General features: G+C 38.3%; 1 protein-coding gene across 3 annotated transcripts in view; it reads left to right on the plus strand.

Annotated features, from left to right (window-relative positions):
* LOC106050765 (rhodopsin-like) overlaps positions 1 to 22,400 on the plus strand; it is a 34,438-nt gene that overhangs the window by 3,374 nt on the left and 8,664 nt on the right. Inside the window, exon 1 of one of the 3 annotated variants that reach the window (XM_013205799.2) lies at positions 3,288 to 3,411. The exons of 1 other annotated variant lie outside the window; for it this stretch is intronic. The gene's annotated coding sequence lies outside the window, so the exon portion shown is untranslated. Of the gene's footprint in view, positions 1 to 3,287; positions 3,412 to 15,206; positions 15,537 to 22,400 lie in introns of those variants that run through there. One more of the 3 variants, XM_056012092.1, reaches the window with a different exon arrangement.

Raw genomic sequence — 22,400 nt, forward strand, 5'->3', positions numbered from 1 at the left:
ATACCTCTATTCAACTTAGAATTTCAAGGAGGAACCTGGGTGGGTGGAACCTGGACATGGATCTCATAAACGGCTCGAACGATTTTCATTTAAATTTAACAGTTGGTGTATATCGCTGAGAGAAGAATTACTAACTCGTTGGAAAACTAGTTTGACAGTTATAATTTTTTTTTAAGTAAAAAAAAAAATTAATTTGGCTAGAGAACTAGGTCTAGATCTAGATCCAACATAGGTTTTGAAAGGAATATCACGTTCTTGAAAGGAATAGGTAATAAATAATGTTCAGGAAAACTTTGGGCATGTCCTCTAAGTCTAGATCTAAAGATCTATCATTGGAATATTATAAAGTGTAATATATATATATAGTATATATATAAGTGAATCTCTCTCTCTATATGTATATATTCACTTAACCAGGATTCTTTCTCGGGGGATGGGGGGGGGGGGGGAGGGGGATGATGTTGACGGTCGTTGAATTGTAGCCCCAAACTGCTGGTAGACAAGTAAACCAACAAAGTTGTGCTCGAGCTAAAAATATATATTAAAAATTTTTTAAAAAACTTATCTAAAGGGGACTTCGGTTTTTAATTTCGAGATTTTTTAGGGCTCCTCTGAGTCCACCCAGCTCTAATTATATATTAAACATCAGTTGGGTAAAAGTAAAGGCGGATGGTCGTTGTGTTGGCCACATGAAACCCTCGTTACCTGTAAGCCACAGAAACAGATGACCTTTATATCATCTGACATATAGATCGCTAAGACTGAAAAAAAAATGGGGGGGGGGGGGGTTCAACCTCAGAGAGGAGCTCTACACTTACTACCACATATCTCAATTATATAGATATTATTTCCCTTTTTGATATCGAAAAAAACATTGAGTTAATAATAATTTATTGACTAATTGGTTAATTCAAAAAAAAAAATTGACTCATGTTTTGTTAGGTACAATAAATAATTGTTTGAAATTTCAACTTGATCCGAGAATACCCTTGATAGAAGTAATATGTACAGTTAATTAAGGGACCAAAATTCGCATATTTAGCCATATCTGTGAGTTCCAAAGAAATAATTTCACTTTTTGGTATCAAACAAATAATTAATTGACTAATTGTTTTTTTTTTTAATTGATTCTTGTATTTTCTTCAGCAATGACTAATTGTGTAAAGTTTCAACTTGATCCGAGAATGGTTGTGGGAGAAATAACGAGTTTAATTTTTTGTCCAGACAGACAGAAAGACAGACAAAAAAATTAAATTGATATTAGCTTTGTAATATACATTTAGCTCATTCGAACCCGCGTCACTCAGCCACTCCTGGTCGTTGCACTATGTTGTGATTTGTTTCGTAGATCAAGTTATGAACTACAAACACGCTCTAATCCTTTTTTTTAAATTACCGACTAGCTTTTCTTCGACCGACAGATTGAAGAGCTGACTAATGAGGGGCTTTGTCCAACAGATGCCATCTTAACCTCGGGGCATTCGGTGTTTTTTAAACATCCCGGATATTATTAAGCAAATTTCCATTACTTTTCCTTAGAAATGTACAGACTTCGTGAGCGAAGGTCAAAAGTCTAACTTTTTATCACGATAAGCAATAGTGACTTTTATAATTGTTAGGAATATATGGTTTCTATATCCGTAATACTTAACAGTGTTGCATTTAAACTACACATGATTGCTTAACCTATACGTGTGTAGAACTGAACAACACATGGCTGTCTTAACATAGACAATTCAATTTCCAAACAAATACACATTTCAATGATCAGACATTTCGCGTCCACATTCTTGGCTGGCTTCTCCCTCTGTGACGTCATTTCCGGGGTTTTCTTATTTACCTTATACATTACAGACGTGACTTCTAAAGGAGAAGATAATTTTGCCCTACGTCTATCCCTGTGTCAATCTAGTCATGCATGTTAACCAGTGACTTAAAAATCTGCCAAGTCGTTTTTTTCCTGGCTGACTCAGGCAACCCATTCCATGCTCTAATAGCACTAGGGAATAGAGAGTATTTTTATATACTCATCGCAGTATATGGAATAAGAAATGTGCCTTTATCATTTTGTCTTTCTGAGTATTTTATTAGGTTTGGTTTTGTATTCATAAATTATGATACAGTGTTTTTATATAATATATAAACCTTTCTTTTTATTCTTTTGTCCTGAAGGGTCTCTAAATTTATATATAAATTTTCATTTCACCTAGATATTTTGAGTTTTTATTCCTTGTAACTGGTTTAGCATGAATAAGATAAGTAGTTTTTAGTTGTTGTTTTTTTTTAGTTTTTTTTTATACTCTTAATAACTGACATTTTTTCTAAGTGGAAAGACATGGTTCAATTTTATTCCTATTTCTGTAACTCATCTAATTTTCTTTGTAAAATTTCAGTATCTTGTGTTATTTTTATTGTTTTATATGTTATTCAATCGTCTGCAAATAATCTGGTTTTTGTTCCTGAACTAATGCAAGTTGGAAGGTCAGTAATGTAAATCAGAAAGAATTGTGGGCCCAAGACTGTTCCTGAGGTACACATGAGTATACTTTTGTTAATAATAATAAAAGGACTACGATCAATTTTGTTTCTCTTTAACGAAACTCGACACTGGCAGCGCCAGAGAATGAATACTCGTTCGTTTCTAACATAATAATAATAATAATAATGATAATAATCAACCGAGCGGATAATAACAACTGACCTCACAGATACTTTCAAGGCCCTTAACATTCCTATGAACATTCTCGTTGCCTGTCAGAGGGCGGTACTGCTGCAGACCTGCCACATCACCAGAAAATTCTTCAGTGGAAACTGATAAAGGTGCTAAAATGAAACTCGACCCTGGCATCGCCAGAGAATGAATACTCGTTCGTTTCTAACATAATAATAATAATAATAATGATAATCACTATTATCTGTGAGGAAATTAGTTTTACAATTGAAAGAGTTCTTCATTGTACTAGTTGAAGTGACCTGTGTCTTGCATCTTCTTGTCTGTGTGGTGATTTGGATTTTGGAGCCATTTATTATTACAATTTCTTCTCCCCCTATCAGGAAATTCCGAATCCATTTGTGTAGCACTGTAATGGACCAGTTATGCTGAAGTGTTTAAATTGAAGCAAGCTATGGTGGTGAACTTTGTCACATGCCTTAGAAAAGTCCAATAAAATAACATCTATTCGCTCATTATTATCTAAGCCTTTTGAATAATCGTCAATTAGACCCGTTAGTTGAGTTTCACTTGACCTATATTTCCTAAAGCTATTTGTGGTATGGAATATGTTTATCTAATTATTATAAGTGGTATATAATGTTGCTACACATTGTGTCCCACTAATTTACGCTTGCTGCTGGTGAGTGATACTTGTCTATGTTTCCTGGATCAGATCTATATCCTTTTTTTTTAAGTAGGTGAGTAACATTAGCATTTTTCCTGTACTTCGGCACTATACCCTGATTTTGGTCATGCCTGAAAAAGTCTTTTAAACACACGTGCCAGCTCATTGATTAGTTTTTGAGTAATCTAGCTGGTGTATCATCATGTCCAGATCAGTGGCGTAGCAAAAGTACCCGTGGGCCCGGGTTCAAGAATTTTTTTATGGTCCCCCATCCCCCCACACCAAATAGACACATTTAGTATGAGACATACAAATCGAGAAGTCTGTATGTATCGCTACATTTACCAAAAAGACATTTCATTGCCAGTTGTTTACCTTTTATGTAATTAAGCTAATGCGTTTAGTTTAATTCATTTATTGTTCATTCAAGGGATCGTGTCCTAGAGCTTAATGCTAAGAGCTACCCACTATTACAATAAGCCTGATGAATGCAGTGTCTTACATTAATACAGTCCAAGCCGCAGGTACATAGACTCTAGCTGAAAATACGGGCTACCATTCTTAAGTCAATATAAAGTTTGATACCGGTATAAATATTGTTTAGGCCATTTTTTTAAACCGGATTTCTACAAACGAGCAATTTTGTCTCCATTCTGGTGTAATCCCTAATGGTTCATGCGGGTCCCAATCTGTCATGAGTTATGGGCCCAAGTACAATGAGCCCCTTTGCGCTATGGTTGCTATCCCACAGGCTGTGGGCCCCTCAAGGTTCATTGAACCCCTTCGCGCTTTGGATGCTACGCCACTGGTCCAGATGCTTTATTTGGTTTAATGTTAACCATTAGTTTTTTTGATCCCTTTTTCTTCTATAGCTATATCTCCTGTTTTTTTAGACAAGGTTTAATTTAAGCAATATGTTTTTTGGCTTCTGAGGTTGAGAATGCTGATGCAAAGTTTTTATTTAAAACGTTAGCTTTACTTTCATCATGGCCGGCCTTAGATATTTGGAGGCCCTAGGCGAAGTGAAATAGAAAAATAAAAAATAAACAACAAAAAAAAACTAAAATTATGCACATTATTTAAAACCGAGTGTACACTGTAAAAAAAAAAAATCATACATATGACATCTACCAATCGGAGGCACTATGCATGTAAATAGACATATGGCTGTAAATGTGAAGTTATTTCTCTAGATAAGCCCCCTCTTTTAAGTATTTGAATTTTTTTTTTTTTATTTTTTTTACATTTTTTTGCTGGTATGCAAACTATGATTTTTTTAAAAAAAAGTACGATTAATAAATATGTAACATTTCACAGAAGCATATGAACTAATAGATGCATTAACACTGGAAAGGTATTACATAGATCTAGCATGAAATACCTAGCCGTAAAATCACTGCTTACCAGTTAGCTCTTTAATTTCGTTTTCAGATAACAGTTTTTCTAAGAAATGCTGTTCTATTTATGTATTTAGCCGAGCCTTCTGTACCTGGCCCTTTTGTCAGCTCTGTGTCGAGCTGCTATAGTACATCTTTTTCTTTTCTTTTTTTTTTTTTTAAAGTTGTGACCTGGGAGTTGGCCACAAAACGATCTATATCCTGTTTGGTTGTTTTTTTACATACAATATTGAAACATAACATGGACTAGGTCTAGCCAAAACTTGGTCGTCTGCAAAAGTTTTACATTACTGTTTTCTTTTTTAAAAGAGGTATTCCCATTGAATTATTTAGTTGTTGTTTTGAGAGTAGAATGATCAAGCGTTCTTTATGATACTAAATAAATAAATCAAACTAGCCAAACCTTTTTTTTTTTCATAAAAAAAGCTTATTTAAAGGGAAAGAACTCCGTCCTTAAAACTATATAAATCATTACCCTAAATCGGTATTAGGCAAAATAATTAATTACCAATATTCAATAGACTAATTGAGTATTTTTGTTTATTGATTCATGTTTTTTTAGGTATAGTAAATAATGCGTGAGGGAGAAATAGTGTAAACAATTATTTAAGGGGACTAAACCCAACAAATTTAGCCACATATGTGGATACTGAAGTATTAGTTTCCCATGTTGCTATTACACAAAATAATGAGGTACCAGTAATTAATTGTCTGATAGGTTACTATACACACCATTAATGATATCAATGAATAATTGTGCGATGTTTAAACTTGATCCGAGGATAGGATAGATGCTAGAGAAATAACATGTACACACTTTTTACCAGACAGACAAACAGAGCCTTGTAATTAAGTTGATTATCTGGAACATTGGTGCCCAATATACGGCCCGCGGGCCGTATCCGACCCGTAACGCAGTGCCTTCCTACTCGGCGCCTTCGACATCGAACACACAATGCATACTGAAGCCGCAAGAGGATCAATTCATTTCGACTGCGGCCGGTGATATGTCGAAATTGATGTGAACTACCAGGCCGGAAATGGTTGCGGGTCCATTGATCTGGTAGATGATGATGATGATTTAAGCTCCGTGATATATAGCGTCATTGGTATGTTGAGCTGATGGAGAGAAGGCCGAAACGTGTTTAACACATTGAAATTGTAAAAAAAAAAATACTATAAAAACAAAGTTTGTCTAAGAAGAACTTCACAATTACAGCTATATCTCTCAATAATGTATAATTTATTTCCCTTTTTCGATATCAAAGAAAATAATTAATTACCAATAATTGATTGACTGATTGGTTAATTTTTTTAAAAAAATAATTCATGTTTTGATACAATATATAATCGGAGAAAGAGAGAGAGAGAGAGAGAGAGAGAGAGAGAGATAGGTGGGAATTTCCATCTTGATCAAAGAGCGGGTGTGTGGGAAATAACGCGTACAATTATCAATGGCGACAAAACCCTCACATATTTGTACTGAAGAATACTGCAGGGTTAATTTTCTTGTTGGTACCCAACAAAAATAATTAATTCCCAGTAAATAATTAACTTGAGTTTTTTTTTCTTTTTATCGATTCATGTTTTGTTAGGCAGAATACATAATTTTTATCAAATTTAAACTTGATCCGAGAATGGGGGGAAATAACGTGTAAGGCCTTTTACCAGACAGAGTGAGTTAATATAATAAGCTTTGTTTTTAAAAAGGCCGTTCTTGAGGGAAAGAATGCGTAAAGTTAACACAATTGGTAGGTGACTCTTTATTTCAGCTATCGGCACCGACGACTATCTGACATAGGAAAGTGTACTTTTAATTTTATTTCTTATTCAACATTTTTGTGGTGCAGACTTATGTGAATAGTTAAAAAAAAAAGCATGACGCAGCATATGCAGTATCAGAATCCATATTGTCAAAGGTCTTAGGCGACCCCTGGCAAATCGTTATTCGATCCCCCCAAGGGGGTCGTGACCCACAGGTCGAGAACCCCTGTATTAGAAGATTCGGTAACTATATGTATTTAACTAGAGACTATAAGTTCAACTATGGCTGAGGATAGATACTCCTCCCTGCTTCTCATTTTCAATGATCTAAGATAAAAGATCTAAGAAACCAAAACTTAAAACAGGTACAACAGAACAGAAATAGAAAAAAAAAGGGAAATTTCTGTCGATCTAGATTTTGGAAAGTGGGAGGGGCTGAGAGCGTAATTTTTTTTTTTTTTTTTTAATTTCCGCATGACGGCCTTTCTCCGTCCCTCCTTTTACCCCCTTGAATAAAAAAAAAAAAGAATGGCTACAGAATAGTGTGCGTTAAAAAGATCCCCCCCCCCGCCGCCGCCGCCGCCTTTTCTATTTTCCTCTAGTAATACATTTTGATATGTCTAGGATGGTTATCTGAGGGACGCTCTGCGCTGGTTGGTATAAAGTCAGCTATACATTACGTGTTAGTGATGTGTTAGAGCTTTTTATGAGAGTTTATGCAAATCAAACAGGAACATAAAACTACCGAAGGCCCCCCCCCCGGGTTCAAATCTTGGTGGAGACTGAGATTTTTTATTTCGGGATCTTTAGGTCGCCTCTGAGTCCACCCAGCTCTAATGGGTACCTGACAGTCTGACATTAGTTGGGTAAATGTAAAAGCCCCATGACACCTTCGTTAACCGAAGGTGTCACAGAAGGTGAAGACCTTTGCATCCTCTGCCCGATCCGAGACCTATCGATATAGAAAGGCCTGAACACTGACCTGCGACGTCGCAACCTGTGGGCAGTTTAAACCAATAGCTAGTTGCCACGTCACAGGTCTGACGATCTCGATAGATCGCAGGGGGCTAAAAGGGGGAATTTTACTTTACTTTACTTAGACCAAGTATAGAACATTCCTCCTTTGTTTGGTACCCCTCAGCTTAAGAAAACATAATGAATCTAGAACAGACGCAAAATAGAGCTGTGAGATTTATAACAAAGTAACATCTTTAGTAAAATCACTAAACTTAGAGACACTTTAGGAACAAAGACTAAAATGTCAAGTAGCAATAATAGATTAAAAAAACAGTGAACCAACCTGACAATAAAAAAAAAACAAACAACCTAATAAAATACTCAGAAAGACACAAAGATAAAGCTACATGCCAGTACCATAACCTAGATATGCATCCAGGACGAATTCGTACTAGACCTGCTATTCTTTTTCCTCAAAGTGCCAATATGTCTAAATCAGTCAGGAAAACCAAAGACTCAGTAGAGCGTCTTATTAATATGCAAGATTAGATAAGCATGTAGATTCGAGTTCTCTAGTCTCCCTCAGTTGCGAAACGACCATGAATCATGTCATAGAGATCAAATGAGAGGAATGCCTGGGCATCAGCTATGGTTGGAACCAGGGCCGGCCTTAGCCACTGCAACCTATGCGGCCGCAGTGGGTCCCGCACTTTCATAGGCCCCGCGCTAATTCTAAATTATTAAATTAAATCATTTTAACTTATAACAGGGTTTCTGTGGCCTCCTGATTTTCTAGGAGGCCTGGAAATCTCATGAAATTGCAAAAGATACGATAAAGTCCTGGAAATCTCATGAAATTATCAAAATATCCTTAACTCATTAAAAATGTCCTAAAAAAAATACGAAAAAGTCATTTTGTTTTTACCCACACGGCAGCACTCCACTCATCTGATGTATCCAAAGGAACAGCAAGGGCCTATACAGTTTGGGTTCAGCGGCGTCGCAGGCTCTGCTAGGTGCGAGCACGCTACTCTGCCTCATCGTGGCGCTCGTGTGGAAACGACCATTAGAGGAAGTGGTTAGGCTAAATGGGTAGCAAAACATTGCACGGGCGGGGTTGCAAAAGAGTCCCCATAAACCTGTCACACATCCATGCGCTGTTCCTCAAGGGACCGTTACACAAAATGGCGAGTCCCCCACGGTTAGCTTGGAATAACGAAGGAAATTGGCGGAGGCTCCCGGTGTCCTCGGCCTTCGGCCATGTGCAGCCAAGCATGCGTCGGGGGGCCAAAGGCATTGGAAACAGCAATGCTTTACATAGACATTGACTCGGGTCTCTCTCAAACAGAACTGTGTTCCCACAGGTTTTTTTTTTTTTTTTTTACTGTTTGGCATCCAAACAGTTTTTTTTTCAAACTTTGAGCTCGAAGAGCCTTCCGCTCAGCTCATAAGACGATCAAACGGCTCTTCTAGGGTGTAGCACTGAGAGCTGCAAACTGCCTCCCCAGGCTTGACTCCCGAAGCCTTTCCCGTGTTTGGGTACAGCTGCAAGGCAGCAGAGGTATAGAAGTCAGAGTTTTCCTTCTCCTGGGTGAGGAGCCAGCAGGATACGAGGACGACGTAGTTATCTTTTCTATCGAAGTAACGTCTCTAACTGATAAGATAAGATTAGTTAAAATAACATAGGGCCTAATGTGCCTATAATTTAGTAAGTGCCGATTGGGAGGGTGTGTGTTAAATAAAAGGGGGGCGGGAGGATCCAAAATAAATTTGTTTCTAATCCGAACGACAGTCCAGCGCGCAAACCGCAAGGCCAGGCAGCGTGACAGTGTCACTGTTGAGGTACATTATTAACAGTGTTATGACACGATTAGAAATTTGGCGCGAAAAATGATTTGTTTCATAGAAAAATGGGAAGTTTCGCTTAGAGACTGTGACGTGACTATTAAAAACAAGACTCGGATTTAGGAAGTGTCACGAAAATGAAACGGAAGAACGTCGGTTTTAACTCTTTCTCTCCGTAATTATTTACCACATTCTAGTCACATCTAGTGGAATCAACGTTGGTATCGTCAGTTAGGAGAGAAAGAGTTAAGTTTGTGAAGTAGATATTTAGATAGTACGACATTCGACAGTTCCCTTCATTAAGTATTAAACGTCTGGTTCAACATTGTTCCTCAGCGTCCAGCACCTTTATGGTGTTGGCCTTTCGCCTGTGTTAGTTCGTTAGTTTAGTGTTACCTCCGTTTAAAGACTTATCTGCACAAGACAAATAGCTACTAACTAAATCAGCGGTTCTCAACCTTTTATGTTCGGCGACCCCTTTTTACAATCCCCCACTCTGCCGCGACCCCCCCACACACACACATACAGCAATAGAAGAACAGACAACAACAATCCATATTTTCGATGGTCTTAGGCGACCCCTGGCTAATCGTCAATCGACCCCCAAGGGGGTCGCGACCCACAGGCTGAGAACCCCTGAACTAAATGAACAAATCTAAAGGCGTTCTTCTGTGTTGGAACCTTGGACCATCGGTCAAACAGATCTACCCTGCAGTTTTAGCGTCTCCGAAAGAATAAGAATTATAACCTAAATTTATTGGTGATTTTTATAAATGGAGGCGAATCCATAAATAGCTAAATATTTTTACAATCAACCCTGTCTGTCGTTGTGTCTGTCTGTCTGGCCAAAAGTTTGTACACGTTATTTCTCCGACACCCAATCTCGGATCAATATGAAGTTTGGACTATTATTTTCTTTTACCTCACAACACATGAATAATTAAAAAAAAAATTACCGATTAGTTAATTATCAATTGGTAATAAATTACTTTGGTATCTGAAACAATGGAAATAGTACTTTACTGAAGTGGTGATATAAGCTGAATTAGTCCACTTACCGTGACTGATCCAAACTAATTGAAACACTTAAGATAAACTTTTTTTTTTTTTGCTTGTTTCTAGTATTTAGTTGGCAACAACGAGCTTTAAATATGACGTCCTTGACATTGCTTAACTCTTTCTCTCCTAACTGACGATACCAGCGGTGATTTCACCAGAATGTGGTAAATAATTACGGAGAGAAAGAGTTAATGTGTCTTTTTATTTGGAAATCTCTCCCATTCAAACCTCTTTTCAAATTTCTTACGTTGTTTTTTTCTTTCTGTAGGCCCATTGTATCGCCACTACCTTTCTTCATATAGCTTTTTCTTCTTTTTCTTACTGTCACAGTCTCGGTTGACATTGCCTGTTATGGGTTAAGAGAGTGAAAAGACACTTGAAACTCCTGATATAGAAACAGGAAGTAAGAATGACTAAATTGACTTTTAGCTCAGCCAGTAGTATCTTTTGGTCCGGTGCGGACAGTAGTAGATCAATGCTGTCTAGTATTGTTGACCCCACGTGAATAGCAAGATTACACGGCACTGGTGTAATATTTATTTAACTCTTTCTCTCTCCTAACTGACGATACCAACGTTGATTCCACCAGAATGTGGTAAATAATTACGGAGAGAAAGAGTTAATGTAAAAAAAATTAGGACATTCATATGGGGGACCCGTCAAGTGGGGGGCCCCGGGGGGGGACTTTGTAGTTTTGAATCTCCTCTCCATCCCCCCACACTATCTACGCCACTGATGCAAGTTTTGAGACTGAAGTCAGTATGAAATTGTTTTCATTTGTCCAGACGGTCGTAAATCTCGCTTTCTGTTTAAATAGTTCACTTGATTTTGTTCTCCCTCAGTCATGTGTGTTTCTGTGTGTGTGTGAGTGTGTGTGTGTATGTGTGTGTGTGATTTTGTGTTTGAGTGTGTGTTTGTGTGGGTGTGGGTGTGTGTTTCTGTAGGCGTGTGTGTGTGTGTCTTCAAGAAGGTATAAATCTTAGGACAGCTTATGAGGCAGTTAGTGGCGTGGAAAATATATGCTCAGCGATTAAAAACACTTCCTGCTTATTACACGGGCAGCAGGGCCGGCCTTAGGTAATTGGTGGCCTTAGGCGAAGCGAATATGGTGGCCCCTAGGCGAAGTGAAATAGAGAAGGCCCCTAGGCGAAGTGAAATAAGGAGGCCCCCTAGGCGAAGTGAAATAAGGAGGCCCCTAGGCGAAGTGAATAGGGAGGCCCTTAGGCGAAGTGAATAGGGAGGCCCCTAGGCGAAGTGAATAGGGAAGCCCCTAGGCGAAGTGAATAGGGTGGCCCCGAGGCGAAGTGAATAGGGTGGCCCCTAGGCGAAGTGAAATAGGGAGGCCCCTAGGCGAAGTGAATAGGGTGCCCCTCCCCCTGTAGCTATATCTAAATCAACAAAAAACGTTAAATTCATATAACGCCGATAGAAGCAATGTCTATGGACGAGTCGTGATTACCAGACAAGAAATGACGTTGCGACATGTCAGCGAAAGGAAGTAACAATAGATAGCTATCTGAAACAAGGGAAATAAATAGTACTTGACTGAAGTGGTGGTATAAGCTGTATTAGTCCACTTTCCAAGGGAAAGCAATAGTACTTGACTGAAACAAGGGAAATAAAAAAAACTACTTGACTGAATTGGTGGTAGAAACTGAATTAGTCCACTTTCCAAGGGAAAGAAATAGTACTTGACTGAATTGGTGGTAGAAACTGAATTAGTCCACTTTCCAAGGGAAAGAAATAGTACTTGACTGAATTGGTGGTAGAAACTGAATTAGTCCACTTTCCAAGGGAAAGCAATAGTACTTGACTGAAGTCCCCTTTATAGATTGTCGTCTGAGGCTTGTTACAAATGTAATTAAATCACTGATCCAAACTAATTGATTCACTTAACCCACACACTGAACCAAACACACGTTGAAGAGAATATACATGAAAACAGCGAGTGTAGGAGAGAGGTTCAAACCCTTACCTTTCAGACCCATGAGTAAGGCTTAGGGCAAGTCGGTGTTTCTCAAACTCTTACCGTGACGCCCCCCCCCCCCAAATAATAATTTAAAAAATATATCCTTACGCGCTGTGCTAATATTATTAATATTGCGTCATTGTTTGTTGTGCATGTTTTCGTGAAAGAGTACTTAAAAAGGATGTGACGTAATAAATATGACAGTCTTCAATGTCCACTTATATCAACACATAGCCTTTGTTCATTAATTGTTATTATTAATGTCCACAGTACTTTATTTATTTCTCTGTGACAACAGAACTCGCGCCCTGACTGACTGACTGACGAACGCACGGACTAACCACGTTCCTATCTGTAGCTTTATATATTGTTCATCTTGCACATCATTCCCTTTAAGATCTAAGCATATTCCCCCCCCCCGCCCCCGCCCCTCCCATTCGTGCTATGTCACGACACTAGATGTTATACGCTGATAAAGACTTACGAGCAGTGCTAGTGCATGCTGGGAAGAGAAGGTGGATGTGCTTGATTCCCAACACGCACACACATATGCACGTAAATATACACCAACTCTTAAACTTACTTTCACTATATGACTACGCCCTGTAATTCTATCCCGATTATGTTTATAAGTATAGACTGTATATGTGAAATCCAGGGGCGCAACTCTGGTTATCCGACTCTTGTCACCGTTATTGTGTGTTATTGACTGAGGCCATTCGTCATGGAAGGCCTCAACACTGACCTACAACGTCACAACCCGTGGGCTGTATAGACCAGTAGCTCATTACAACCTCGTACAGACCAGTGGCGTGGCAACGAGCTATTGATCTCAACTCCCCCACGGGTTCTGACTTAGCTGGTCAGTGTTCAGGCCTTCTGTAATGATTGGTCTTGAATCGACTGACCATTTCTATTGGTATTTTGTTATTTGGTGGTCGAAGCTCAAAAGTTTCTGTGTCCAAGTGCGGAGTGACAGTGTTTGTTACGGATGTATTATGTATGCGTTTTGGACGACCAAAGAAAATATTAATTTAACATGAGTTTAGAAGGAAACTTAAATTTTGTTTATTGTTGTGAAAGTTAAATAGAAATATTTAATATATATGTATGGCTCCTTTTGTCTCGAAAGGCAATGGATGCGCCCAAGTGAGTCACTGGTTTTGGCTTAATCTTGAGACGGGGCAGAATCTGGTGTGGCTAATCAAGCCAATTCTAGAACGGCAGACTTTGCCACAATTCGTACATTTGTATGCCTCTGATTTAGGGCTAGCAGACAGGGCAGCTTTCTTTTTTTCCCTCTTGATTAAAGCCGCTTCAATTCTTTTGTTCTCAGCAAGGGTTGTCCCAGCACGCACAGTCTGTCTCCATGCACTCCGGTCTTTGGCTATGTTTTCCCACATGCTTTCACTGATGCCTGAGGCTCTCATGTCTCGCTTGCAGACATCTCTATATGTTAGTCTTGGGCGGCCCTTGGGTCTGACTCCTTCCACAAGTTCAGCATATAAGATATCTTTCGGGATTCTACCATCTGGCATGCGGGTGACATGTCCGAGCCAGCGTAATCTCCTTTGTGTCAGGAGAGCATACATGCTGTTCATATTGGCCAGTCTCAAAACTTCCTGATTGGAGACATGGTCCCTCCAAGAGATGCCCATTATGCGTCTCAGGCAGCGCAAGTGGAAACTATTCAATCTGTGCTCTTGGTACATGTATGTTGACCAGCTTTCACTGCCATAAAGGATAGAGATAGATAGATAGAGAGATAGATAGATAGATAGATAGATAGATATAGATAGATACATAGATAGAGATAGATACATAAATAGAGATAGATCTTATCTAATCTTATATAATACAGACGTTACTTAAAAAAAAAAGATGATTACGTCCTACGCGTCATGCATTTAGTCATGCATATTAACCAATGACTTAAATTACACAGATACACAGAGATGGACGGACGGACGGACGGACGGAAAGACAGACAGATAGACAGACAGATAGATAGATAGATAGATAGATAGATAGATAGATAGATAGATGGACGGACGGACGGACGGACAGACAGACAGACAGACAGACAGACAGACAGACAGATAGATAGATAGATAGATAGATAGATAGATAGATAGATAGATAGATAGATAGATAGATAGATAGATACATAGATAGATAGATCCCGTTGTTCCAACATAAAAGCTTCTTCAACACTTGACACCGGTATATAAAACCATCTGTACAGTTATAAAAGCAGCTCAAGGGAAAAACTTTTAATGAGAGAAAATAATGTTAATTAAATATTGCGACCCTTCGATTCAGCAACTCCGTAGCAACGCGAGACCAGGGAACCAACCACCATGGTGACTAGGTCACCGGACCATCCAGATTCCCAGAATCTTTTTGATCTGCAGTGCTTGTCCTGCCCCGCACTTTTGTGGTCAACAGTCACCCACCCAGTCCAACCTCCCACCCGTCCTCACCAATAATCTTAAACCAATGGCTCTACCGAACATCGGACAAGTGAGGTACACTGCGTATAGAAACTCCAGTGACTATGAAGCAAATAATTAATAAAGCCATGCAAAGGACCTGATCAATGCTGTTATAACAGGCGCCCTGGGCAAGGTTGTCAAGCTCGACTCCAACCCTTGTCATTGAATGGGACAGCATTAACCAAACAACAATCAACAATGGAGTGTGTCATGACCTGGTCACCTGTGTGTTTAAGCTGGCTTGAATATACGTCTGTGCATTGGAGCGGCATGAGAGAGAGAGAGAGAGAGAGAGAGAGGCTGAAAAAAAAAAACGCTAGCGTGCACGGTATGTGTGCTTAAGACAAGTTGTTTTTTTAATGAAGTTCAAGGCCATAAAATTTCTAAATTCTCACGAGGGTTTCCGGATTATTGCGTGTGTGTGTGTAAGACAGACCTGCGTGTGTGCATCGACGTAATCAGGTATCGAATATACATTTTGATAAAGAAACCCACCAAAACTGTTCAACTATGGAAATTACTCAAGTGATTATAATATAGGTCACAATCTTGAAGACTAGAACGTCAAAGACCTTTAATCATACTCTCTATGTAGCGTTGATAATAATACAGAGCATTGTTTTTTTTCCGGATAATACGACCTGTTGACTCAGATGTATTGATTATTTTTCTACTCACGGTTAAATTCTGAATCGGACTACGTGCCTACAACGTGAGTATCCACCAGCGCTACAGAAGTAGCAATTAAAAATAGGTAGAGTGTTGGGTGTATATATGAAAAATGAAAATTAAATATAACACGTTTGTTTATATACGTATATAATAGTGTATATATATTACCTTTTAGGTCGTTATTCTAATGGGTAGGCCTAAACTGAATGAGTAAATGGTTCCCACGGGACGTTTTGTACAACTTTGACTCTTTTTTTTCAAAGCTTATACCAACTTTGTCTGTTTGTCTGTCTGTCTGGTAAAAGGTTTATAAACGTAATTTCTCCCACACCCTATCTCGGATAAGGCTGAAATTTTGCACCATTATTTCTTGTACATGACAACACAAGAATCAATTATAAAAAAATAATCAATTAGTTAATTAACTATTGGAAATTAATTACTTTTGTTGGTATCTTGAACTAGGGGAAAAAGTTGTACTTGGCAGATGTGTGTGGTGGTATAAGTTAAATTAGTTAATTATTTTTGTTGGTATCTTGAGCAAGGGAAAGAAATTGTACTTGACATATGTGGTGGTATAAGTTGAATTAGTCCCTTGAGGATTCTTGAACCCTCAGTGAACATTTTTTTTTATTCATTTTAAAAACGATCATGTAAACATTCACAAAGATAGCCCCTTCTTCCCTCCCCCTTTCCCAACTGGTCCAGACAAGTGATAGGATCGTACACCGTTGCAGACATAAATCTAGTTGCCAACTATTTAATAAGCAGACATATTATATATAAATCGCACCTACAACAGTAACTTTGACTAGACTCACAGAGGACTATATTACTTAGAACCATATATATAAACCGAGGAAGAGTGGACGGCCTAAGAATACATGGCACCGCGATTGAGAAGCAGATGGGACGTAGGAGCAGTTGGAGAGACTCGCCCACAGAGGCGTAGCTAGGAATTTCCTATCGTTTGGGGTCCCGTGGGGCTTTACCTCTTTGGGGGCCCCTGCATTTTGCGTAATATTTAATTTTTAATGTAAAAAAACCCACTCATTTGGGGACACCCCTCAAGTGTGGGCCCGGGGGGGATTTTCAAATTCTCCCCCCTCCTCCCCCCCCTCACCCTAGCCACGCCACTGCTCGTCCAGAACCGAGAAGGGAGCTGGTTGGTGGCCTATGCCCCAGACGAGACCACAGGCAAAAGATGAGATTAACCGACTTTATGGGAGAAAACAGAATCCCCTTTGTAGACACTTTTTACACGAATCTAAATATAGTAAGTTTTACGTAGCCTTTCAATTTATTTTACACATTTAACAAGAAAAAGCTAAACAAATAATGCAACAGTTCCGTTATACAGCTTATACTAAGGCTTTTTTTTTTTTTTGAGTCCGTAGCTAAAAAACAAGTGCAACTTTTTAGAACAGAACGTCAAAGTTGATTTTATATTCTTTGTTTCATAGAGATCGATATTTTGTATAGATTTAGATCACATTGGAAAAGATAATGTAGACCACATACAGTTATTGTATTACACTAACTCTTCAGCGGCCTTAGAGGCAGTGGCGTGGCTAGGTATTTGGTTTCAGGGGGGGGGGACCTTTTTAAGCGCCCCTGCATTTTGACATTCGACATCATGGCATTAGATAATGGCGTAATATTAAATGTAAAAACACATTTCGGACATTTATTTGGGCGCCCCTCTCTCGTATGGGGCCAGAGGCGTAGTGAGCCAAACGTGCGCCAGGGGCAAAAAAAATGTATTGGCGCCCCCACCCCCAATTTTCCATGAACATTACATAGAAATCCAGGCTTATACATAAAAAGTATTTAAAAATAATACAAATAACCGTAGAATATATAACCTAATAAAAATACAATACTTTTTTTTTCGCCTCTCTGAGTGTGGCTCCTTTTAAGGGTGGCGCCCGGGGCATCGTGCCCCCCTTGCACCCCCCTCTCACTACTTTTCTGAGTGGGGTGATGGCGGATTTTCAAATTTGGACCCCCCCCCTCCGCCCACCCTAGCTACGCCACTGCTTGTAAGAAAACCCACTATTGCGCTTGCGTTGCACGTCTGTCCGTTGGTCCTAAAAAAAATTCCAACGCTATTATTTGAATCAATTTCGTATCGTCTGCTATTTCGTAAAGTTTATGGTTTTTGTTTTACTGCTGTATCTTTATATTAAATATCTGAAGACTTCCATTTTGGACTGATAGGCCTTTTTGGTTTAAAATTCCTATTGACGTAGGCGAGTTTATTATTTCTCAACATTGTGGCGAACGAAAGTCTAAAAAAAACACTGAAAGAGGGAAGTTGTAAAAAGTGTTATCGCAAAAAAAAAAAAAAAAAGGGGGAAAAAAAAAGAACAAACAACTTTTTGTCTTTTTCAGAACCAACAGAACAGGTTTTGATTCGCAAATGTTTAAGAAAAAAAAAAATATCCAAAAGTGAAACTTTTTAATAAAATAAACAGTTTTTCGTGTTTCGGATGTTCCTTCAGTGTTGAAGATAATCTACTTCCTAGTCTAATCTCCCGGAGGCCGACGGAGGTCGGGGTGGCATCGGGCAGGGTATGATCTCGGGACCCATAGAGACGACCGAACGACACGCACGGCCGGGCGGCAGTTCACAAAAGCTCTAACACCCCCCCCTCCCCCCTCGCTTGGACAGAAGATGTGAGAGATGGTCACTAGTATTGGGGCGTGGTGCGCTCGACTTCCCTGGACATAGGGGGAGGGGTGATAGTAAGTGATTTGTTAAATAACAGACAAAAGTGGGAGTGAAGTCCCTCAGACTTATGGGGCAGATGATGTTAAAGTCATCTGTTTCTTTGGCCAACGGTTAACGAGCAGGGTGTCATGTGGCCAGCACAACGAGCTGCCGCCTTAACATTCCCCAACTAAAGTCAGGTTCCCATTAGAGATTCAAAATTCCTGTCTTCGCCGAGATTTGAACCTGGGAATCCAAGTTAGGAAGCCAAGAGTCCCATAAAAAACATGTCAGAATATATTTTCATATTTAAAACTTAGAATGTATGTCGTCAGTCTTGTCAGAGTAAAACATTGACAAAAAAAAAATGCACCCTAAGTACATCTCGGATCAATTCCTCTCAGCAGCCTAATGAACACTTATGGAATCATAATCAGTTTATCTTATCTTATATAATACAGACGTTACTTCCTACGCGTCATGCATTTAGTCATGCATTTAGTCATGCATATTAACCAATGACTTAAATTCTGCCAAGTCACTGGTTTTCCTGGTTAGCTCAGGCAACCCATTCCATGCTCTAATAGCACTAGGGAAGAAGGAGTATTTGTACAAATTATTATAATTATAATAGACCTTTGGAGGCGCGGTGGCTGAGCGGTTAAGCGCTTGGCTTCCGAACCGGGGACCGGGGTTCTAATCCTGGTGAGGACTGGGATCTTTAATTTCGGGATCTTCGGGCGCCTCTGAGTCCACCCAGCTCTAATGGGTACCTGACATTAGTTGGGGAAAAGTAAAGGCGGTTGGTTGTTGTGCTGGCCACATGACACCCTTGTTAACCGTAGACCACAGAAACAGATGACCTTTACATCATCTGCCCTATAGACCACAAGGTCTGAAAGGGAAAACTTTACTTTACTTTTTACTTTATAATAGACCTACATACGAAACGTTCATTAGACCCCCCTCTCTCTCAGGCATTCATTGATTTTATAGCCCAAATCAGCTATATAGGTCACATGAACAATAAATTCATTAATAACACGGCAAGCTACCCGTGAGCACGGGTTCAAAATTATGACTGTGCTTCTTATCCCAAACGAAACTGAAAGTTGAATGTGACAATAAACAAATACAATTTATTTTTAAAAAAAAAGTATACGTTATCCTGGTCCTTTCAGATATAGGGCATATAAGTTAACTGTTTTCTATGGCCAACTGTTAACGAGGGTATCACGTGGCCAGCACAACGATCAACCCACTTTACTTTCTCCTTAAGTAATGTCATGTACCCATCATCATCATCATTATCATCATCATCATCATCATCATCATCATCGTCAAACTCCATTGGAGTGAGGGCTTGAGAGGCTTAAATCCTCTCTTGCAAAAGCCCTGGACAGAAACCCTGCTGTCTTGCGTAGTGCATAAATGTCACCCATACAGGTCGAGAATTTTTGGTTTCCCAGACCTGTCGAGGCGGAGATCAGCAAGTCTGGGGCAGTCAAACAGAATATGAGGCACGGTTTCCTCTTCTTCCCCTCACGTGTACATTATAGAGTTGCTTGGACTCAAGTTGCCCTAAAACTTCCGAAATTAAAAATCTTCACCGAGATTCGAACCCGGTACCTTACTCAACCACCACGCCCCTGTCGTCTTGTATGTATTTAATACAGTGTTTCCCCAACTGTGTTTTGCGGAACCCTAGTGTTCCGCGAGGCCTGAAATAGGTGTTCCACGAACTACTGGAATATTTAACTAGTAGAAAACTGTGTGACAAGCAAAATTGTTCCGCTAAATACTCAGAATGTGCGAATGAAACAGTTTTGAATTTATCTCTCTAAAAAAAAAAAAAAAAAAAAACAAGCAAAAGTGTTCCGCTAAATACTCAGAATGTGCGAATGAAACAGTTTGGAATTTATCTCTCTTAAAAAAAAAAAAAAAAAGACAAGCAAAAGTGTTCCGCTAAATACTCAGAATGTGCGAATGAAACAGTTTTGAATTTATCTCTCTAAAAAAAAAAAAAAAAAAAAGACAAGCAAAAGTGTTCCGCTAAATACTCAGAATGTGCGAATGAAACAGTTTTGAATTTATCTCTCTAAAAAAAAAAAAAAAAAAAAAAAAAGACAAGCAAAAGTGTTCCGCTAAATACTCAGAATGTGCGAATGAAACAGTTTTGAATTTATCTCTCTAAAAAAAAAAAAAAAAAAAAAAAAAGACAAGCAAAAGTGTTCCGCTAAATACTCAGAATGTGCGAATGAAACAGTTTTGAATTTATCTCTCTAAAAAAAAAAAAAAAAAAAAAACAAGCAAAAGTGTTCCGCTAAATACTCAGAATGTGCGAATGAAAAAGTTTTGAATTTATCTCTCTAAAAAAAAAAAAAAAAAAAAACAAGCAAAAGTGTTCCGCTAAATACTCAGAATGTGCGAATGAAACAGTTTTGAATTTATCTCTCTAAAAAAAAAAAAAAAAGACAAGCAAAAGTGTTCCGCTAAATACTCAGAATGTGCGAATGAAACAGTTTTGAATTTATCTCTCTAAAAAAAAAAAAAAAAAAAAAAGACAAGCAAAAGTGTTCCGCTAAATACTCAGAATGTGCGAATGAAACAGTTTTGAATTTATCTCTCTAAAAAAAAAAAAAAAAAAAAAAAGACAAGCAAAAGTGTTCCGCTAAATACTCAGAATGTGCGAATGAAACAGTTTTGAATTTATCTCTCTAAAAAAAAAAAAAAAAAAAAAAAAAACAAGCAAAATTGTTCCGCTAAATACTCAGAATGTGCGAATGAAACAGTTTTGAATTTATCTCTCTAAAAAAAAAAAAAAAAAAAAAACAAGCAAAATTGTTCCGCTAAATACTCAGAATGTGCGAATGAAACAGTTTTGAATTTATCTCTCTAAAAAAAAAAAAAAAAAAAAAAAAAGACAAGCAAAAGTGTTCCGCTAAATACTCAGAATGTGCGAATGAAACAGTTTTGAATTTATCTCTCTAAAAAAAAAAAAAAAAAAAAAAAAAGACAAGCAAAAGTGTTCCGCTAAATACTCAGAATGTGCGAATGAAACAGTTTTGAATTTATCTCTCTAAAAAAAAAAAAAAAAAAAAAAAGACAAGCAAAAGTGTTCCGCTAAATACTCAGAATGTGCGAATGAAACAGTTTTGAATTTATCTCTCTAAAAAAAAAAAAAAAAAAAAAAGACAAGCAAAAGTGTTCCGCTAAATACTCAGAATGTGCGAATGAAACAGTTTTGAATTTATCTCTCTAAAAAAAAAAAAAAAAAAAAGACAAACAAAAGTGTTCCGCTAAATACTCAGAATGTGCGAATGAAACAGTTTTGAATTTATCTCTCTAAAAAAAAAAAAAAAAAAAAAAAAGACAAGCAAAAGTGTTCCGCTAAATACTCAGAATGTGCGAATGAAACAGTTTTGAAAACATTGATTGAATGCATTGTTTCAAGTGGGAGATGCTAGCGTCACCGCACCTAATCCAATAAACACTTTATACAATAAAGTGTCATGATGTTCGATCATTGCAATTCTTCTTTAAAGTAATAAAAAAAAAAAATCAGAAGCCCCTGTGGCCTTTAATAGTTACTGTCCATGGCGTCTTACGCCTTACGCCCTAGTTGCTAATGATACATTGTTACAATTTTGTATTTATAATTTTTTTGTATTTATATTTTGCACTAATTTATTTTGCCAAAAGTGAACACGAGATTGGAAAAATAAAGTACATATAAGCTAACATAAAAAACACTATGTGAATACTGCAATAGAAGTAGTTATAAACTTGACATTAGCTATAATGCCTGGGTTACGCTACCAAGCCTGAATTTGGTGCCTGGGTGGAAACAGTCGTTAGCAGAGACAACTTGGCTTTCAGGGTAGCAGAAGCAAATTTCCCGTTGGCGTGGCTTAGAACTTTGTTCATCGCACTGAACGGCAGTTGCAAAACTTAGACAAAACATATAAGCAGTTTCCCCGGTGTGCTCGGCCGTCGGCCTCGCCTCTAGTCCCGACAATCTTGGAATTCGAGCCACTAGAAATATAGTTTGTTTTTCTTTTTACTTTGACGCCGCGCTTCTCAGTCTCTTGACAAAGGGGGCGCAAAGACGATCTTTCTTGAAGGGCCAAAAACTATGTTGTATTTGCATTGTAGCTATAGGTCAAGACCTGAATTTTGATCAAGTAAATA

Source organism: Biomphalaria glabrata, chromosome 15, assembly GCF_947242115.1.
Source record: "Biomphalaria glabrata chromosome 15, xgBioGlab47.1, whole genome shotgun sequence".
Classification (NCBI taxonomy): domain Eukaryota; kingdom Metazoa; phylum Mollusca; class Gastropoda; family Planorbidae; genus Biomphalaria; species Biomphalaria glabrata.